A 22,680-nucleotide genomic window follows, 5' to 3' on the forward strand; every position below is an offset into this window, starting at 1 on the left:
CAGGAATAAGGACAGCAGGTAAAAATGACCAGTCTAGAGATGGAGTGTCTTAGTAGACCAATGTCACTGGATTAAAGAATATGTGGGTGGTGATGTAATCTGATCAGTATTTTTTAAAGACCTACTTTGTGTAAGGCATGATACTAGTGCTGACACAAAAAAAAATAAAAAAAATTCGCAACATCAAGAAACTTACATTCTGTTTATTGGAGGATGAGGGGGGTAGGGATGGGGGAAGAGGAGAAGATGTGGCTAGGATACAACATATAAACACCTAAATATATACAAGATAATTTGAGGAAGAGGGAGGCAGCACTAACAAATGGGGGCACCAGGCACTGAGCAGGTGACACATGAGCTGAACCTAAAGAAAAGACTAATTTATAAAATTTGAAAAGAGGCATGAATGGGCTTGGGAGGTAAGGACTTCCTCATTGTCACTGAAGGTCTTTGGAAACTGGCTAACCTCCAGCTGGTGGAAGTTACGGACAGAATTCATAACATATAGAGGGGTTGTGCTAGATGGTCTCAGAAGTCCCTTCTAACTATTATTGTGATTGCATTCCATAGAAAAGTTTCTTTGTAAACCTTAAAGTACTCTATAAGTGAGTTATTATTCATATTTCATCTCTGTAGTAATGGGATAATAGTATTTTAAATAGAGTAAATAGCCACAGTAAAAGTAATTACCATAACAAAGCAGGGAATAAAATTCTTTTTAGAATACATATACAAAATGGAAATATCACTTTCTGGAACTTGCTTACTCTTAGGAAGGATTAAAGCTTTCTGAAGAAAACAAACACTCCAAGTAGAGCTTATATCAGATTGCATGCCATCTTGGGGAGGAGGGAGGAGAGAGGGGGAGAAAATTTGAAACTCAAAATATTATGGAAGTGAATATTGAAAACTAAAAATAAATAAATTAAAATCCCCCCTCCCCCACCAAAAGAAAAGCATACACTCATGGCCACTTGAGCTTCCATACAACCTGACCCTAGACATTCTTTACAATCTATTTTCTTTGCTATTATACTACCTCCCCGTGAATGCATACAGAATAGTTCCCAGGGAATTCAGGGAATAAGAGGAAGAATTACACTGGCAAGCTTGAAAATTCATGTACAAAAATCTCACAGGGTAAGATAAAATTTTCCCAACAACTTCTTGCATCCCTCATACATTATCCAAAGTTATGGTAAATGGAAGAATCAGAAAGAGTACATTCATTATTCATGACTCAGCTGCTTTGGTCCTGGTCACTACAGCTCTGGAACCACTACTCCTGTTTGTTTGTTTTTACCACACCTGAGTCTTCTAGGAATAGTCGACTTAGGTAGGTGCCCCAATCTTATGTGTCTGCATCCATATCCAAGTTTAATTCCTTGTATTCCCAAAGATGCCAGGGAGTAATTCTAGGTTACTGTTCAGAAACTGAATGTATAGAATAAAAAAAACCTTCCTTTTATTTAAATGTTTGCTGTAATAACTGTAACTGAATATTATGTTTTGCAGAGAGTATTGGTCTTGGGGTCAGGAGACCTGAATTCAATTACTGATGCTATGTGATGATAGGAAAAATCACTTCTGTGAGCAAGACCAGCAACACGTTTGCAGAAATGATGATCTGGGATAAGGATGCAGCAGAACTGAACTTCTCCACCTGGTGGAGTAAACCAGGCCAAATGAACACTGAAATGACAAATAGTTTATGAGACCAGTGCTTAACCTTCCGGAACTGAATGACCAAGAAGGAGTTATAGATAGCCTTTTGCAAGTAAATATGCGTTTCTTCCATATGTTCTGTACATGTAATGTAACGTGACTTTTGGATCATGACTGGCCAGGCCTATGATGGTACATAGTGATGCTTTTTAACCTCATAGCTGGAAAGATGCTTTTTACTCCAATTGAGCCATACCATCTCTGATTACTTCATTCCAACACTATTTATCTCCTATTGTTATTTTTAAACTATCAAATTCCATATTACCAAGTTTGAAATAGTGTTTCTGTGTGTCCTTGAAAATGGTTCCTTTGCTGGTTTCACAAATAGGAAATAAGCATATGTACAGCAGGCAACATTTTTTCTGTTAAATGTATAGACTGTCAGGAATTCTATATTGATACCTTATCCAATCAGAACATCCTCAAGCTGAGACAATGATAACATCAAGTCCAAGTTCTGGTGTGCAAGACATCTGAATAGCTTGTTCCTCAAAAGCCCTTTATTATCTGGTAAGAAGTGTATATGAAGCTGCTTTGGGTTTAATTATGAATGAAGGGCAAGAAAGACTTTTATATAGATCTCACTTTTTGCATCTGCATTACAAAATGCCCAGGATAGTACATTGTTCCCAACAGGGCTCTCTAATTCTCCCTTAGAAAATGCATTCAAATATACTAATAGAAATTTCCCCAGGTTCTTGCATTTACATTTTGAGTAATTCAGTTCAAAGGTCCCATTTGCTTTATACTTCAGAATTTATTGTGCTTCTTTTTTTCTTTTCTCTTGATGATACCTGAGCATAACAATGAAAATAGAAAGGCCAAGTAAAAGGATCATCATCTGGTTTCATGTCAGTATGAAAAAAATTGAAAATTGAGTTCTCTGGTCATTAAAAATAAACCCTTATTCATCTATGCTAAATCTTAAGAGTATTAGTAGGTCCCTGTCCAACATATGGAATTGTAAATCAGCTTGAGCCAACCCTCACCTGAAAAAAGCCAAAAACCTGGATTGGCCAATCAGGAAAATGACATTTTGGCCCACTCTAAGTTTACATACCATAATGCTTTGCATGTTGAGTGAAACCCAAAATTCAGCTGACTTAAATAGATTTTTAACCCTTGTAATAACTTCTTATAATGAACTTTATTGGAAGTTGTTTTAAAGAAATATTTATTATCTTAGCATGAATAGCAGTCAGTTTTTATTATTAGTTTTGAGACCTTGATCCCACATGATTCAAAGGGCATAAAAACATAAAGGGAGAGGAATGCTAATAGTAACTACATTAAGCATATACCCAGGGAGCACTGTACTGTTCATGACTGATAAGGACCAGGAGCCTTGAACCAGGCACTATCTTGATTAACAACACTTCTATTATCTTGATGTTTTTTAGACACTATCCTGTTTTGACACTCATGTTTTATGACATTCCCATGTTTACGGCTGACAAAACCCAGGCATCCTGAGTCAGAGAGGAAGAGGGGAGGGAACACTTCCCTGCTCTATGGGCTTCAACTGGCCTTTCTTTGAGCCAGTTAATCTGACTCCCATGCAATGCATATTTCACTAGCTTATAGACAATAAACCGCACATATATGACCTAATTTTGTTTGTCTCTTTTAAAACCAAACTCTGAAGGTTGGCCTATTTCCATTTGTCTCTTTTAAAACCAAACTCTGAAGGCTGACCTAATTTCACTTGTCTCTTTTTAGACCAAACTCTGAAGGGTGATAGAATGTTCATTTAGTAGCTTCTCTGGACATAACATTATTTTCTGCCAATTTATCAGAGATTTAAGAAAAGCTTAATTCTATGTTTGTATTTCCTTATGGAAATCATGCAATAATTCTATATAATATGAAACACTAGAATAAAATAAAACCATCACGGGGAAAAGCAAAGAATCCTCTTCTATTAAGCACACGAATAATAACCTGGGAAAAGGAAATCTAGAAAAAAGACCACCTTTTTGTTCCTTTAAAATGTCTGTCTGTAATTGACCTAAGATCTTTTAAAACAACTGAATACTTAAATATTTGTGTGAAATATTTTATAGCATGTTCAGATAATAAGAATATAATCATAGAGAGTTTCCATATTTCTGGGTGTATGTTTAATGCAGCATTAATTCCTCTCCCTTTATGTTTTTATACCCTTTGAATCATGTAGGGTCAAGGTCTCAAAACTAATCATAAAAACTAACTGCTATTCATGCTAAGATAATAAATATTTCTTTAAAACAACTTCCAATAAAGTTCATTATAAGAAGTTATTAAAAGGGTTAAAAACCTATTAAATGTCAAAGAATTTTCCTGACCAAAACTTCTAATAAAGAAACCAAATAGGCTTTCTTTTTGAATTATTTAAATCTTTTCTGACTGTGCATTGAACCATGAAATTAGAAAAGCGTTATTAGAAGTGTTTTCTGGTTTTTAGGAAATTTGCAGCACACAAAGTATCATACTATAGTTTTTAACTAAACTAGTTAAAGCAATAGGGTTTTAATCCCAAATACATGGTTTCTGCTGATATAAAGGGATCATAATTAAAATTTTGTCCTGCAACTCAGAGATAATAAAAATCATTATTACAGTAACATACACGTTCATTTAATATATTTGAGCTTTATGTTCTAATTTTCATTTAGACAAATACCTTCAATTTTCCTTTGATCAGGCAAAGTTCACTATTGTGGATACTTTCAGCAAATAATCAGGCTTTTAATAGCAAACTCATATTAAAGTGTTAATTACTAATAATTTGAATAATCTGTCTTTAGGTATCTACTTCCTATAGGGCCAATGGCAGGTATAGGTTGAAGGCAAACAATGGATGGCATAAAAGATTATATGATTCAGTATGAGTGGATCTGGGACAACATTATACATTTACTATATTTTAATAAGCATTTTATTTAATACTGCAATTAAGAATGGAATACCTATACCATTCCCTATTACTAATCTAATTTAGACTACTGATTGGAACATTTGTCTATCTGGCAATTTATTAAAGTAGGCTATGACCAATCACTTCATTTTCTTTTGACTTACTCCAGTTCTGAATACTGAATTCTTACTTCTTTGTAACCTAGAGTCTCCCCTCCTTTTGTGTATTATGCAAGCAACAAGTCTGTGGAAATACCTGGAGCTTAGAATAGCGGAGATCTAGAATGAACAGATTTCAATAAAATGATACCATTACCAGGTCACTTGAATGAAACAGGCTAATAATACTAAAGCCGGTAACACTATTAGGAAGCATGATACTCAAAAAATGGAAATAGTCATTTAATATAACTCTCAGGATTACTGTGGTTTCTGCCAGTGAGCAATCAATCAGTAAGCACTTATTAAGTACACTATATGTAAAACAGCTGGGATACAAATATAAAAGTGAAAGAATCCTTCTAAGAGGGTGTCAACATCTACAAATACATACTTTATGGGGTAGGGTTGAAGTCAGCAATCATTTACTAAGTACCTACTATTTGCTAGGCATCATCCTAAGCAAGCACTGAGGATATAAAAACAAAAAAAAATCATCATCAACAGCAGTCACTGTGGGGTGGGGATATAATAAACCAGAGAAAATGAGAATAGGCTTGATATGAGGTAATGGGAGGAGGGCACTAGCAGTTGGACGTATCAAGAAATGTTTCTTGTAGAAAGTAGAGCATGTGCTGAGTCTTGAAGGAAACTTGGGAGGTAGCTTTAAGAGACAAAGGTAAGGGGGGAGTTCACTCTGGGCACTGAGGACGGCCAGGACAAAGACATAGAGATGGGAAACAGAGTGCCATATAGCAAGAACACTAAGTCAGACAACTTGACTGGATCATAGAATGAATGAAGAAAGAGATATATAGGAAAATTAGGTTGGGGTTTGGTGGAGAAAAATTTTAAGTAGTAAACAATTTATATTTGTTTCAAGATCTAATAGGAAGCCACTGATTTCACTGAGTAGGGCAGTGACATAATTACATATGTGCTTTATGGTCTCCTAAAAATGATGAGGAACAACATGAAGATAGGTCTCTAGGACAATGTAGACTAGGACCAGTGACTAGGATGAAGTCATAGGAGCCACAGCTGTCACAACTGCAAATGAGATGAAGTTGAAGGGAATGATTGTGTTAGAATGACAGAAAATTCAAAGAGATCTCAACAATCTGAATTGAGAAAGGTAAATTTAAATAGGAATTAATGTAACATTTTACCACTTGACTTAAAAAGAAACCCCACAAGTACAGTATGACAGAGGCAAGGCTAGACAACAATTCCTGTAGAAAAAGGGTTATGGGATTAAGTGGGTGGCAAGAAAAAACAGCCACATTCTTCATAGAATGGTATGGAAACCAAGAAAACAACATCAGGCCCTACATTAAGAGAGGCAGAGTGTCCAAAACCATTTAGGGGATCCTTCCAATGCACTTCTTCCCTGATCAGACCACATCTGGAGAGTTCAGGGTGTCATATTTTAAGAAACATGTTGAAAAGCTAGAGAGAATCTGAAAAATGACAATCAGGATGGTAAAGGGCCTCAAGATCCTGTCATATAAACAGTGGTTGAAAAACTTGGTGATGTTTAGCCTGAAGAAAAGAAAACTGGATGGGGGATGGGGCACCCACCATAGCTGTGTTCAAGTATTTGAAGGAATGTCATGTGGAAGAAGGATTAGACGTGTGAAGAGTGTGGATGCTTTTAGACTGGGTTTCAATGACCCCAAAGGGAAGAACTAAAAGCAACTGGGGGAAGCTATAGAGAAGGAGGGGTTTTTTTGTCCGTATGTAAGAAAAAATTCCTAATAAGAGCCTATCAAGCAAAGGTTGGATGACCCCTTATAAAGAATGCTGCAGAATGGATTCTTCTGAAGGTATGATTTAGATGGGAGTATCTCTGATGGTACCTTCTACCTCAGAATTGTATTCATGTTTTCAAGTATTTGTAAAATAAGTTTAACCATAAATAAAAATAATTGTACCATACAATTGGGTTATTACATACACACACACATACACACAAACACACACACAAGGAATGCAGATGAAAAGAAATCAAAATACTTCGGATTTGGGAGCTGACTATTAAGTTTTTTATGGCTTGAGTCATACAGTATAGACAAAATATACCTACTATTCTGTTGTTCTGAAATAATGGGATTGAAATTCTCTATCATTTGGGTACCATACCATTTGAGAGAATATCTTCCAAACTGGAGGAATTTGAAACTCTCCACCACTGAATATATTATGCTATGACCATATGGTACGTTTCATATGGGCCCCCACCCAGGATAATGTAAGCTTCTCGAGAGCAAGGACTATATATTCTCTATCTTCATATTCCTAGTACTTATCATAGTATCTTACATACAGTAGGCACTTGATAAATTGAATTTAAATTAATCTATTTATTAAAATAAATTAAAAGGTGACTTTTGAACTTCTTGAATTTATTATCCTAGCGGGAAGTAATGATATCTATCAAATGATGCAAGATTTAATGTTATATTCTAGAATATCCTACTACCTACAAATGTATGTCTCGCCTTCAAAACTCTGATCAATGTAATGAAGAACACTACTTCAGAGGACTGATGAAGCACACTTATTCCTTCCTGACAGAGAGCTGATAGATTAGACATACAAAATGAGACACGAATTTTTGGATCTGTCTGCAGCTATTTTGCTTTCTTGTGCTCACAGCCACGGAGGGCTTTATTCATTTATCTATCTATCTATCTATCTATCTATCTATCTATCTATCTATCTATCTATGGGAGGGGTCTAGAGATGGTGATGCTTTCAAAAGAAGGTTATCAAAATTTCTTAGAAAATTCACAGAAGGGAATGAATGGAAGGAAGGTTGGGGGAGACAGACTAGGAGGACAGCTTTGAAATGAACTACTGAATTTCTTATAAATTTTATTTTTTTAAAAATCAAGGTTTTGACTTTTTTGTATGTTTAAATTATTGCAATGACCCTCTTTTAAATGTAATAGAATATTAATGTATCATAAAAATGGTGAAGGGGATGGTTTAAGAGAAAATTGGTACTCTGGAATGTGGCAGAGTGAAGGGAAGAGATTAGAAGATAAATATATACAATAACAACATTATCAAAATGAACAAGTTTTAAAGATTTAAGGACTCTTTAAATTAATGCAATGACCGGCTGGACAGAGAAATTAGGGACTAAATATGCAGAATGAGACACATGTTTGTGGACAGTGGGATTTTGGTTTTGCTTGACTATGCATATTTGTTATAAGGACTTTAAAAATAATTTCCCCCAATGGTGAAGGGGTGAGGAGAGTAATGTCAAAGACAGAAAATAAATCTTTGTCATTTGAAAAATAAATTGGAGAAAAACACAATCTTTACCCGAAAATTGGTTTTATTAAGCAATTCTCTTTTTCTGCTCTTTGTAAATGGAAATATTCACATCTGTCAAAGTCCAGATAACAAAAAATAAAAATAAAACAAATATGGATCTAATACTGAAAAACATTCTTCACTGGGTCTTAGAATACCTTTGTTAATAACTTACCATCAGCTGTTGTCTTGCTTTAGACAAGAATGCAGCTGATTTTGGCCTTGGTTTGCATGTAGCCACTAACAAACATTTTGGTCAACATTTATATCTTCGCTTCAGTATATGGCTACACGGCAGCACCAAAATAAGAAAATGTTCTCGTAGCTGGATTTTTCTGGGCCTTTAGCAAGTTGCAGACCATCATAGGAGTGCTTAAGTAAAAAGTGTGTTGGGCTTAGTCCTGTCCAAAAGACCTGAGTGGTATTTCCATGATCACTGCCCCACCTCTGAGGAAGTTCCATTTCCAAGACAATCAGGCAGCAAATTTGGCCCAGGAGTACATGCCAGAGGATTAAATAGAAAATTAATCAGACTCATTTACCTAAAAAATTACAGAGTTGGCATGGTTTGCCAGAGCTGAAATTTTTTTTTGTGTCTTACTACTGAAAACTAACTCCACAAAGTATTCTTCTGAGTCTTCCTGTCCCCATCATAAATATTATTAGGCTGTTATTATACGTGCAGCCTTTAAAAAAGTTCAATTTTGGGTACATGATTTAAATATAAAGACTGATACTATAAGCAAACTAGCAGAGCAAGAAATAGTTTACCTGTCAGATCTATGGAGAAGGGAAGAATTTATGACCAAACATGAGAGAAAACATTATGAAATGCAAAATGCATGATTTTGATTACATTAAATTGAAAAGTTTTTGTACAAACAAAACCAATGCAACCAAGATTAGAAGGGAAGCAGAAAGCCGGGAAACAATTTTTACAGCCAGTGTCTCTGGTAAAGACCTCATTTCTAAAATATAGAGAGAACTGAGTCAAATTTATAAGAATACAAGTCATTCCCCAACTGATATACTGAGGAGATGGTCATCAACTGGGGAATGGCTGCACAAGTTGTGATATATGAATGTAATGGCATACCACTGTGCTATAAGAAATGATGAGCAGGCAAATTTCAGAAAAACCTGGAAAGACTTATATGAACTGATGCTGGGTGAAGTGAGTAGAACCAGAAGAACACTGTACATAGTAACAGCCACAGTGTGCAATGACTGACTTTGACAGACTTAGTTTTCTCAGCAATGCAAGGACCTAAGAAGAGTCATGAAATGCTCTTAGTCTGGGATAACTTTTTGTTTTTTATGTAAAAACACCATGCCTTCAAAACAACAAACTGTCAGAATGGATCCGTTTTTGTGAGCATGAGTTTATTATTAATTCATTAAATGTTTACTGATATTAACAACTATATTTCACCACATTCATAGCACAGTGAATCCAAATAACTAGAAACCCAATGCCACAGTTAAATATTATGGTTTTTTTAAAATATTAAACATGTATATTACTGCAAGGCAAGATATTTCTTGCAAGTTACAAAAACAAAACAAAAATACCCACACTTTTCTCTTGGGGAAAATGTGGTTTATTGATACTGTAATAAGTTCACAGTTCCTCTGTACTGTATTTGCAATTTTGTATCTGAAATATATTTAATCTCTCTACCATAATTCTATGACAAGATTCCAACTTCAAAAATGTATTTTTAAAATGGGAAAAAGCTCAATTACTTTGATGGACTATAAGTAAAAGAGAAAAACTCTCGGCATTAAAGTTTAGTACCTATTATGAGGGAACAGCAAAGAATGTCTACCCAGCAGTTTTAAAATTTAAGACCACTTGATCATTCTTCTTCATCTACATTTCTAAATACTAAGGGGACTTTTCTAGTAACGACTGATTTCTCAGAGAAAAATATTCTTGGAAATGACAGAAGGTAAAATCTTCGGAAGAAAAGTAACAATTTTCCCTAGTCAGAAGGAGGTTCTTTCTTCTTCCTTAGAACATTTATATCTTAAAAAACTTACATTCCCTGTTTCTTCCTGATTTAACAGAGGATGACATTAGGTTTGTTTTTATATTTTGGTTTTTTTTTAGGGCACATGCTTTTGCCTGTTTTCCAAATATAGCTTTTCAACTATGTTCATTACATAATTCACAGAGAGGCAGGATAACACAGTGAAATAGAGAGTTGCCCTGGGCAAGTTACTTAACTTCCCTACGTGCAACAGGTAATTCCCTAGGACTGTAAATTATAGAGGAGTTGATTTCAATAAACAAGTAGTTGTAGTGTTTTCAGATAAAAATTTCTTAGGGAGCTTCTACTTCTAGTGAACACCAAATGGCGGACGACGCCCGTGCTGCAGGAGATGTGGGAGGCCCCGGGGGCCCCGGAGTCGGAGGTCGGGGTGGCTTCCGTGGTGGCCTCGGCAGTGGGGGCCGAGGTCCAGGCTGGGGCCGTGGTCGAGGCCAAGGCCGGGGCCAGGGCCGCGGAGCCCGGGGAGGAAAGGCCAGACAAGCAGTGGGTTCCTGTCACTAAGCTGGGCCGCCTAGTCAAGGACATGAAGATCAAGTCTTTGGAAGAGATCTATCTTTTCTCACTCCCTATCAAGGAGTCTGAGATCATAGATTTCTTCCTGCTATCTTCACTGAAAGATGAGGTTCTGAAGATCATGCCTGTTCAGAAACAAACTAGAGCTGGACAATGTACTAGGTTCACGGCTTCTGTGGCCATCGGTGACTACAATGGCCATGTTGGTCTGGGTGTCATGTGCTCCAAGGAAGTGGCCACAGCTATTCATGGTGCTATCGTTCTGGCCAAGCTGTCCATTGTTCCTATGAGACGTGGCTACTGGGAGAACAAGATTGGCAAGCCTCACACAGTGCTCTGCAAGGTCACTGGGCGATGTGGATCGGTTCTGGTGCGCCTAATCCCCACTCCTAGAGGTACTGGCAATTGTCTCAGCTCCAGTGCCTAAGAAGCTCCTGATGATGGCTGGAATTGATGACTGCTATACATCTGCAAGAGGCTGTACTGCCACTCTGGGCAACTTTGCTAAAGCTACCTTTGATGCCATCTCCAAAACATACAGTTATTTAACCCCAGACCTGTGGAAGGAGACTGTGTTCACTAAGTCTCCCTATCAGGAATTAACCGACCATCTTATGAAGACTCACATTCGGGTGTTTGTCCAGAGGACCCAGGCAGCTGCTGTGGCAACCACATAGATGTTTTCTTATAAACAAATAAATTGAACTATGCCTGCTAAAAAAAAAAAAAATTCTTAGGTGTAGGGAGTTAGTGCCGACCCCGGGGCTGCTTGGTCCCTAGCGCTTGGCCTGTTTCCTGGGTAATACCAGACAGGTTTAGTAGGAATGGTAGGCGCCCGGAGGAAAGACTTCTGTCCCTAGCAGCCCCCCTAACAGCACCTCCCTCCTGCTCTGATAGCCATCCTTTCTCATGCAGACAGAGTCCATCCACCAAGGACTCACAAGCCCAGTAGGAGAAACCCAGCTGGCCATTACCGAATGCTCTTGAACCAGTGCCTAACACAAACATGCTTTAATTAATGGGAACTTCTTGGATACTTTACAAGGGCATCCTGCCCCGTGCCTCACATGGCTCATACAGTATTGATATCAGTTTGTATCCTGCCCAAGCCTTCCCATGCCTCTTTAGATACTGTAGAAACAGCACTCCCCTCCTGTTCCCAGCCTTCCCTGTCACTGTAGAATAGCACTCCCCTTCAGTTCCCATACTCCTATGGAAACCACCTTACCACAGCCCTAGTTTTCCCATACGCTTGTAGGCAACATAGTTTAAATAATCCAGATTCTTCCCACCAGATATCACTACTTACATCTAATCTAAGTGCAACAATACATTACTGAAGCACATCCCTTTTTTCCCATGCTTTCATCCCCTTGAACACCTGCTTCTGCTTATGTAGTGCAAAAACCTATAAAAATGGATAATGGCTTCCAATAAATCGGAGTTATATCCATCTTTGCTCCCGCCTCATCATTGCGTACTGAGATAGGGCAACTTGCTGGTCAAGACCCTAACACTTAGGGAGGAAGTGAAATGATTTGACAAAATTGGAACAGATCATATGTGGAAACCAGATAAAAGGAATTTGTTATTCTAGTTTTTTAATTCAGTTTTACCACATTTTAGCAGTAAGCTAGGTATGATAATGAGAAATATTTCATTGTCCTGCAATATTCAAGTAGTGTCAGATCATATGTTGGTTGGTTGTTGTCCTTCATTCTCAAAGAGGAATAAAATGACATCACTATGCTACACTCAATTTACTGTGAATCCAATTGTGGCCAATCAGACCAATATGAGCTTGGAATGTTCTACCACAGGTCAGGCACAAATAGTCCATGTGAACATTTGGGGTAGATTCTCTAAGTTGGCACATCTCACATTTCTATTGAGCTATTTCGATTCTGCTTTCCTCATACAGCACAACACCCTCTCTGATATGGACTTGCCATGCTGAGTGGTCCTATGCCAGTATCTCCCATGTCACACAATCAATTCCAAAATTCTTGAGAGAGACCTTGAGAGTGTGCTTGTATGGCTTCTCTGACCACTACGTGAATGGTTCCCCTGTGTGCATTCTCCATAAAATAGTCTTTTTGGCAAGTGTACATTTTACATTCAAATGATGTGGCCAGCCCCCTGGAGTTGCACTCTCTGAAATAGTTTGAATGCTCGGCAGTTTAGTTTAAGAAAGGACCTCAGTGTCTGTCATGCCAGACTTATCATTCCACGTGATCTTCAGAATCTTCCTAAGACAATTCAAATGGAAATGATTTAGTTTCCTATCATAACAACAATGCGGCCAGCACAATGGCTTTGGGGACCTTCACTTTTGTAGTCAGTCTAACACCTTTTCTCTTTCATACTTTCCTTTGAAACTTCCCAAACACTGAGCTAGCTCTGGCAATGCATGTGTCAACCTCATTATGAATGTGTACCTCCACAAGGGCAGAAACAAGAGGTAACATTTTGAAAAGGTGGAGATCTTGCTTACAACTACGTATGATCTGTCCTCTAACTCAGATTATATGTAGTTGTAAGCAAGATCTCCATCTTTTTGAACTATTATCTCTTGTTTCTGCTCTTGTGGATGTTAATTTGCAAATTATAAGTGAAAATTTAAGGTGGCATAAGAATACATTTTTAAAAATGAAGATTTGTTTAAGGAAAACAAAATTGACCTCTAGCCAACAAAATTGGGCAAAATTAGGAGTACAATCTGTGGTTCTGGACTACAGCAAAGCTAGCAGGTCCATATAAGGAACAAGTCTGTAGTCCCTCTGCCTGCATATATGATTCAGTCAAAGAAATCCTTTCCTATTCCACCTTACTTAAGCTTGTCTATCATCTCATCTCTCTCTAGGCACAGTGGCCAAAACAGAATTCATTGTTTTCCTTCAAACCCATTCTTCTCAATTTCCAGGTTACTGCACTGTTAACCTTCCAGTCACCCAGATTCACAACTTCAATGTAACCCTTAGCCCCTTCGAGGCCAAACTGTAAGTGAAAGATCTTTCTGGCCCAGTGAATAGGGCTCAGGTGGGGCCAAAGAAGGGAGGCCTGATTAGAGGCAGGCCCACACCTTTGTGATGCCAATCAGGAATTAAAGACCCTTTCCACCCACTCAATAGACCTCAGGTGGGGCCAATTAAGGGAAACTTAATTAGAGGTTTGTTTTTAGGCAGGCCTAATTCCTTTACTTACTAGGCACTAAACCTCAGACCCACAACCTTTGGCCAACTGGGTAAGAAGCTCTCAGGCCCCAAGAAAGAGTACATACACCCAGAAGGTAGCCATTGAGAACTGAGAACTGAGATTTGAGAATTCAGAAGTCAGAAGAGAAGCCAGAACTCAGCCCAAGGAGAATGAGACCACAGAGCTGCAGAAAGTGTGTGGAACAGAAAGTGGAAACCAGGAAGCTGCAGAGACCAGAGAACTGAGGGAAGAAGAGAATGAAGGCAAACAAACAGGATTCCTGAGTAATTGTTTACAGGAAGGACCCAGCAAGGAGGGTTACAGGATGACTTGGTTTCTTGCTATAATACTGTGTTATAATTTCCTTTTTGCTATACTGAGGTGGGCTTACTGGTTCTGGAATGTAATCACTGCTATATCAAACTGGAGGTATTGGTCCTTGGATTTGGTCCTCCAGAGTCTAAATAAATGTTATACTTCCTCTGTCTTCTACCTAGAGAGTTTCTCATACTTTGTGATTCTGAACCATACAGGCATGTTCACGGTCATCCTCAAGGTCATGAATCTTGCCTTACTGACACAACTCCTTATTCTTACTAATATAGCCATTCATTTGCAAAATACTAATTTCTACCATCACAATATCTCTCATACATGTCTCCTTTTCTCTCTTCACACAGTCTTCAACCTAGTTCATGCCCTCATCATCTATCTCTCACCTGAAAGTAGCCTTCTCATTGGACTCCCTGTCTTAGGTCTTCCCCCCTCCACCCCGCCTCCCACTCCATTCCATCCCCCAAATAGCAAGTAATTTTCCTAAGCTTCTTTGAAAATTCAGCTCAAATTCCACTTTATGTAAGAGGCCTTTCTTGGTCTTCCCAACTGTCAGTATTTTCCTCTCTAAGGCTACCTTCCATTTGAACTGTATGTATCTTTTGTGTAAATGCCATTTCTTCCGTTAGTAACATAAGCTCTTTGAAGGGAAGGAACATTTTTGCTTTTTCTTTGTATCCTCAACAACAGTCACAGTGCCTGGCACATGATATGGGCTTAATAAATGGGTTGTTTGATTTACTGGTAAATTTCTAGAAAGAGTTGTGGGCACTCATTGCTTCTGCATTCCTTACCACTATTTCACCTCAAACAATCTGGCTTCCCCTTCTACCAAACCTACTGAAACTTTTCTTAGTGACTGCCTAACTAGAAAATCCAATAACTTTTTTGTGGTCTTTATCTTTCTTGACTTCTTTATGGAATGTGACAATGATGGCCACTTCCTCTTTCTTGGAAATCTTTCCTCCTTTGATATAACTAGGTCACAAGCATTTATTAAGTACTCATTATTTGCCAGACACTGTGCTAAACACCAGGGATGCAGACAGAAGCAAAGGGAAAGACAGTCCCTGTCATTAAAAAGCTTACATTCTAATTGGGGGAGACAACACATAAAAGAAGGGCAGAGTTGGGCATAAGGGACACCCAGGCGGAGGCATGGTGGCAAAGTACTTAGAATTAGAACACAGCCAGGAGAGGAATCAAATTGTCCAGGATCACTTCTCCAATGGAGGCACTAAAAGGAACTCACTAATAAGGGAAGGCGATTAAATATGGCTCACATTCTTCTGCCTTTGCTCTTCTTGTTCTTTACGCTTGGACTACATGCCATGCCCCGCCATTCTCTCTTCCTTTCTAACCTTCTACTGCTCTCTGCCTACTAAAAACCTATCTTCAGGATCCAGCTCAAATTCTGCCTTTTTCATGAAACCTTTCTTGAACCATGTCTCACTGCCTACCCAGAAGTAATTCTGTCTTCCTCTGAAATACTGTATTTTGTTTCCTTTACTGGCCCTTTTTATACTTTGACTTATACCACAGTCATTTTGACTACTTGTCTCATTCCTACAACAAGATTGTGAGCTCCCTGAGGGCAGAGACCATGTCTTATTCAACTTCATACTCCTTGGAACATATACCCCCAGCATCTTAAATATAGTAGGCATGCAATAACTATTTGTTGAATTGAACATTTCTTAATTCCCCATTGTTATAAAAGAGTTAATAAAATGTCTTGAGATAAAGTTATGACCCTGGCATGTATGAGGAGGGTTTCGCTCAGCACATTTGGTTACCCAGAATCCTTCACATACTATGTCAACACATTTTGCTGTGTGGTCAAATATAAGATAGGGCCAACATCACTATAAGGCATTAAGCATTTCAGAATGTTGACAGAAGAAATTTATGGTTTAGGACAATAAATGGTAAAAAATGATTTCTGAAGGAATGAAGACTGAAAGAGAGAACATAACAGAGGAATGTATGAAAATAGCAATGGAGATGTATTGGAATAAATTATCAGAAAAGCTGGAAAAACCCAAAGATGCTTTTCACAAATTCAACAAATCTCCTCATTTAAACTGTCCATGATAGTTTTTGACATCTTATTCATGGACTTATAGATTCACCAAATTATAGAGCTGAGAGAGATATTAGGGCTAATCTAATTTCCTCACTGCACATGTGATCAAATCAAGGTCAAGAAAGATTAAATGACTTTTCCAAAGACGAGAGCTAGAAACCATGCGTTGGTGTCAATAATAAAAGCCAACATTTATATAGCACTTTAAGGTTTGCAAAGAACCTTACAGATATTATCTCATTAAATCTTCACAACAATCCTAGAAGGGAGTTTATATTACTTTCCCTACTTTATAGATGAGGAAATTGAGGCAGTCAGAGGTTTAACTTACTTATCCAAGGTCATACAATTAGTAAATGTCTGAGTCCAAATTTGAACTCAATTCCTGACTCCAGGTTTAGAGCTCTATCCACTGCACCACCTGGATGCCTCAAAACAGTGTCTTAAAGGGGCTATAAAACCTAACGCTGAAAGTGACATATCCTGTTATCAAGGCCAATTACCTTGACTTCTTTCTTATCAAACAGAAAAGCAGTTAAAGGTTAGTTTTCCTCACAAAAGGAACATTAAAAGAAATGTCTCAGTTCTGTATATCATTGATACCAAAGACATAGTTTTGACTCCTGTACGAGATACTCCAGGAGAGAAAAGTGATTGGGTAATTACACAATTTGTATTTAATTAGGCATCTGTTACGTGATCCACCATTTGCCTACTCAAAATGAACAAAGAGGAAGAAGTTTCACAGAAAAGAAATCTGTTCATTGTATTGCACAGATTGTGCTCCTGAAACAGGCTTGCCCCACCGCCCCTCCTGTTTGTGAGACAGTTAAGGAGAGGAAGACATCTACTTCCCTATCTGAACTTCTGCTTGCTTCCTGTAAAGATCCTTTGTGTTGCCATTTGAAGGAAGCCCTCAAAGGGATAGAGAAGAAATTTCCTCCAAACTTTTCCATTGGTCTTTTTCCCTCCTTGGTGCTCCCTCATGAGGTAGACTGTCTATTTGGTTGTCTAGCTGCCATAAGTTCAATGGGAAGAGAGTATTTCTACTCCCATCATCTCTGTAAGTGCAGAGTCTAGGGATCCCCTCAATAACTCGTGCTTTTGAAAGGAATATCCAACTTGAAAGCCAGAAAGCTTTTCTCATCATGTTGGATGAGGGCCTATTGTTGGCCAAGTATGACAGAGTGTGTCATTAATCATCCTAAATGCTAACAATCTCCAGAGTTTTCATTTTACCTGGCTGTTTTACACATGGCTTCCTGAGCTGGATTCTAGTTCCATTCCACCCCATTCTCAGAGTCCTGAAAATTTGTTAAAGCAGCCCCCGATCTATGACATCCTCCCAAATTAGACTCAGCATTCTTTTGATTATAAATTTAAAACATGCTTTTGGAAAATGAGTCCCTATGGAAATAGGGAAGAATAGATTTCAAGATATGGTAAAAAAACATACAGAGCTGGGGAAGAGAATGAGACCTTTGTATTCACCAATATAATCTTGGTACCTGGATTTGTCTTAGCAGAGATATTTTGGAGCCAAGGTTATACAATTAGAACTAAAAGAGAAAGTTCTACTTTACATTTCTCTTTTTATGGAGAGGAAGTAATTTTTAGTTCAGGGAATCCACAGGTTCTGGGAAATTATTTGTAAATGTTTTTTCTTTTAATTCACCATAACCAAGAACATTTTTTAAAAATACCATCTACTTTAGATTCATGATCTTATGCAACACTTTTCAGAAGATGAAAAAAAATTAAAAGTCACAAAAAAGATGAAAAAAATTAAAAATCACACAAAAAATATCACAACATTGAGAAGTTTGAGAATGCTGGATTACCTAATGCTTAACTATTTTTGGCAAAGTGATTCCAGGATATTCTTGGGGATTATGACTAAGCATTCTTTTTGGAAGACCATGACTAAATATGGGCCAAGAACAAAAAGAAGAATCTATTCTTGGTTTCAACTGCACTTCATTTAATCATATTTTCTGTTGACAATTTTATCAAAGGACAAGAAAGTTATTTGATTGTATGAAGACTTAGCACAATCCCTAAACCATAATCTTCCTTTCCAATCTTATCTCAAGTATTCCTTTTCATACAATCTATTTTCAAGGCAAACTGGACTACTGTCATCTTTAATTCTTATCAAAGGCCTCTCCTATCTTTTGCCTTTGCTTTTTTTGTTGCCATGCTGCACTTGAACTCCTTCCTTTGGGCTCCTAGTCTCTGCCTCCTAGCTTTGCCAGCTTCCATCAAGTTTCAGCTAAAATCTCATATGTTATAAGAAAACTTTTCTGGCCTGACTTAATGCCAGTGCCTTCCTATGGAGATTATCTTCAATTCGTCAATATCTATCTACTTACATCATCTATGTTCTATATCTATCTATCAGCTCTGGGGATACAAAGAAATGCAAAAGCAATCCTTGCCCTCAAGGAGCTCACAATCGAACATGCCACATATATAAATATATATAATATGCCTATGTTAACATATATGTTGTTTAGAATGTAGATGTAGACATCTAGATCTATATATGTGTGTTTATATACTTTTGTTGTTTTGTTGGTACAATATTACAAAGTTGTTCTCTTGCTGTTTCCCCTACTACAAGCTCCTCAGCACACAGTAGGGACTTAATAAATACTTGCTGACTGCCTGTCTGTTCTGTACCTCTCTTCTGCAATTATCATGCTTACTTTTATCACAATTATTTGTGTACACATCTCTTTCCTCTATTAGAAAGAAACCCTCCTCTGACTGGGGAACAGGGAAACCAGAATTTACGCCATCTTGGAGTGGGGGGGAGGGTAGAAATGGGGAGAAAATTTGTAATTCAAACTCTTGTGAAAATCAATGCTGAAAACTAAATATATTAAATAAATTAAATAAAATTTTAAAAAATGGAAAAAAAGAAAGAAACCCTCCTAAAGGCAGGGTGTCATATTGAACTTTGTATCCCCAGAATCTAGCACAATCCTTCTGACAGAAGTGATTATTTAATTGTCACTAAATTAAACTGAATTTATAATGCTTTTCAGGAATGTTTATTGTTGCTTTGGGACTCCACAGACTAAAACAAAATGCCTTTCACTGGCTGCCTTTGTCACTGTCTTTTGGTAATGGATCTAGGACATGCCTGTGAGGTTAGAGACCAGAGACAATTTACCATGTATAGATTTAATTTCATTTTTTAAAAATATGGTGGGAATGTAACAGTCTACTGAATAAAGACTATGCTAATATTCAAGCAGTAAGCTGAAGAAGGAAAGTGATGTTGAAAAACCTAACTACCTTAGTACAGTGAAATAAACATTTGATACCTACTATGTCACTATCTTTAATGCTAGGAGACAAAGATTTTTTAAAAAAAAATTTAAATGGTATTTTTTTTTTTACCAATTACATATCAAGAAAATTTTTAGCATTCATTTTTAAAAGAATTTGAGTTTCAAACTTTTCTCCCTCTTTCCCTCCCTTCCCCTCCCCTCTTCTGAAAATGGTAGGCAGTTTGATACAGTTTATACATATGCTATCATGTAAAACTTATCTCCATATTCGTCATAGTTGTGGAAGAAGAAACAGATCAAAAGGAAATAAAACCATGAGAAAGAATAAAGTGAAAAAAAATATGCTTTGATCTGCATTTTGAGTCCATCAGCTCTTTATCTGGATATGGATAGCATTTTCCTTTGTGAATCCTTTGTACTTGTCTTAGATCTTAGAGTTGCTAAGAAGACATGAGTCATTCATAGTTGATGATCACACAATGCTGCTGATACTGTACACAATGTTTTCCTGGATCTGCTCATTTCACTCTGCATCAGTTTTTTTAATTACATTTTTTTTTTAGTTTACAACACTTAGTTTTACATGTTCTTGAGTTTCAAATTTTCTTCCTTTCCCTCCCCTCCCCGCCTCTCCCCCAAGATGGCATGCAGTGCAATATAGATTCTACATAAACCTTCACATTAATCTTATTTACACAATAGTCGAGTTGCAAAGAAGAATTATGAATAATGAGAATGAATCATGAGAAAGAAGAAACAAATCCAAAAATAACAAAAACAAAAGAGAAAAAAAAGGAGAGCAAAAAGTTTGCTTCAATTTGCATTCAGACTCCATAGTTCTTTCTCTGGATGTAAATAGCTCTTCTCCATCATGAGTCCTTCGGAGTTGTCTTTGAACCTTGTATTGCTGAGAAGAGCCAAGTCTATCAAGGTTAGTCATCACAGAATCCATATATCGGTGGTTGTGTATAATGTTCTGCTGGTTCTGCTCCGCTCACTCAGCATTACATCATGTAGGTTTTTCCAGGTTATTATGAAGTCCGTATCTTCCCCATTTCTTATAGCACAATAGTATTCCATTACCTTCATATAACACAACTTGTTCAGCCATTCCCCAATTGATGAACATCCCCTTGAACACCCTTTGACCCAGCAATACCACTTCTAGGGCTGTAGCCCAAAGAGATCACACAAGTGGGAAAAGGACCCATATGTACAAAAATATTTATAGTGGCTCTTTTTGTAGTAACATCAGTTTTTATAAAGTCTTCCAGTTTTTTCTAAAATTTGCCTGCTCACTTCTTATTGCACAAGAGTATTCCATTATATTCCTACACCACAGCTTGTTCAGCCATTCCCCAAATGATGGGCATTCCCTCAGTATTTTGCCACCACTAAACGGGCTGCTTTATATATTTTTGTACATGTAGGTTCTTTTCCCTTTTTTTATGATCTCTTTGGGATACAGACCTAGTAGTGATATTTCTAGATCAAAGGGTAGGCATAGTTTGGTTGCCCTTTGGGCATAGCTCCAAATTGCTCTCCAGAGTGGTTGTATCAGTTCACCCCTCCACCTACAATGCATTAGTGTCCCAATTTTCCCATATCCTCACCAATATTTATCATTTTCCTTTTTTGTCATATTAGCCAATCTGATTGGTGGGAGGTAGTATTTCAGAGTTGTTTTAATTTGCACTTCTCTAATAAAAAGCGATTTAGTTCACTTTTTCATATGCCTATAGATATCTTTGATTTCTGTATCTGAAAACTACCTATTCATATCCTTTGGCCATTTACCAACTGGGGAATGGCTTGTATTCTCATAAATTTGACTCAGTTTCCTATATATTTGAAAATGAGGTCTTTATCTGAAACACTAACAGTAAAGATTGTTTCCTGGCTTTCTGCTTTCCTTCTAATCTTGGTTGCATTGCTTTTGTTTGTATAAAAGCTTTATAATTTAATATGATCAAAATTATTTATTCTACATTTCATAATGCTCTCTATCTCTTGGTCATGCATTCTACCCCTCCCCATAGATCTGACAGGTAGGCTATTCTTTGTTCTTCTAATTTGATTGCTTCGTTGCCTATGGTACCTTTTAGCAAGACGTAGCTTCCTTCTTTATCTCTTTTAATGAGGCCTTTTTCTTGCTTTTACTTTATCTAAGATCAGGACTGCTATCCCTGCTTTTTTTTTTTTTTACTTCAACTGAACCATGATAAATTCTCCTCGAGCCCCTTACCTTTACTCTGTGTATGTCTCTCTGCTTCAAATGTATTTCTTGTAAGCAACATATTGTAGGAGTCTGGTTTTCGATCTACTCTGGTATCCTTTTCCACTTTATGGGAGAGTTCATCCCACTCACATTCACAGTTATGATTACTACCTGTGTATTTCCCTCTATCCTATTCTTCCTCCTGTTTGGCCTCTCTCCTTTCACCCTTTTCTACCTCCCCAGTGTTCTGCTTCTGTCTACCACTTTCCCTGATCTGCCCTCCCTTAGGTCAGTCCCCACCCCTACCCCCTCTTTATTTAATCTCCTCCCCTAATATTTCTCTGTCAGGTAAGATAAATTTCTATATTCAATTGATTGCATATATGATTACCTCTTTGAGCCAATACTGATGAGAGTTAAGGTTCAAGCAAAGCCCATCGTCTACCCTCTCCTCCTCCCCTCCACTGTAATAGGTCTTTCTCACCTCTTCATGAAATTATTTGTCCCATTCTACCTCTCCCTTCCTCCTGCATAGTTTGTACTGATCTTTCTCATCCCTTAATTCTTTTTATGGCATTCTCTCAAATTTACCTTATGCCCGTATTGTCAGTCTATGTATATTCCTTCTATCTGTACTGTTAGTGATACAGTTTTTAAGAGTTACAAGTATCATCTTCTAATGCAAGGACGTTAACAGTTCAGCTCTATTGAATCCCCTAGGTTTTCTTTTCCTTTTTAACCTGTTTATGCTTCTTTCGGATCTTGATGTTGGTCAAATTTTCAGTTTAGTTCTGGTCTTCTCCCTATGAAGGCTTGAAATCCTTCTATTTCATTGAATGACCATTTTCCCCCTTGGAGTGTTGTGCTTAATTC

The 22,680-nt window shown here is 37.4% G+C and overlaps 1 protein-coding gene and 1 pseudogene across 5 annotated transcripts in view; one reads left to right on the plus strand and one right to left on the minus strand.

Moving 5' to 3' along the window:
* LOC118858687 (thymocyte selection-associated high mobility group box protein TOX-like) overlaps positions 1 to 22,680 on the minus strand; it is a 144,594-nt gene that overhangs the window by 73,199 nt on the left and 48,715 nt on the right. The window lies entirely within an intron of this gene.
* On the plus strand, positions 10,467 to 11,353 carry LOC118858720 (annotated as a pseudogene).

The sequence above is a fragment of the Trichosurus vulpecula genome, chromosome 1, assembly GCF_011100635.1.
Source record: "Trichosurus vulpecula isolate mTriVul1 chromosome 1, mTriVul1.pri, whole genome shotgun sequence".
NCBI lineage: Eukaryota > Metazoa > Chordata > Mammalia > Diprotodontia > Phalangeridae > Trichosurus > Trichosurus vulpecula.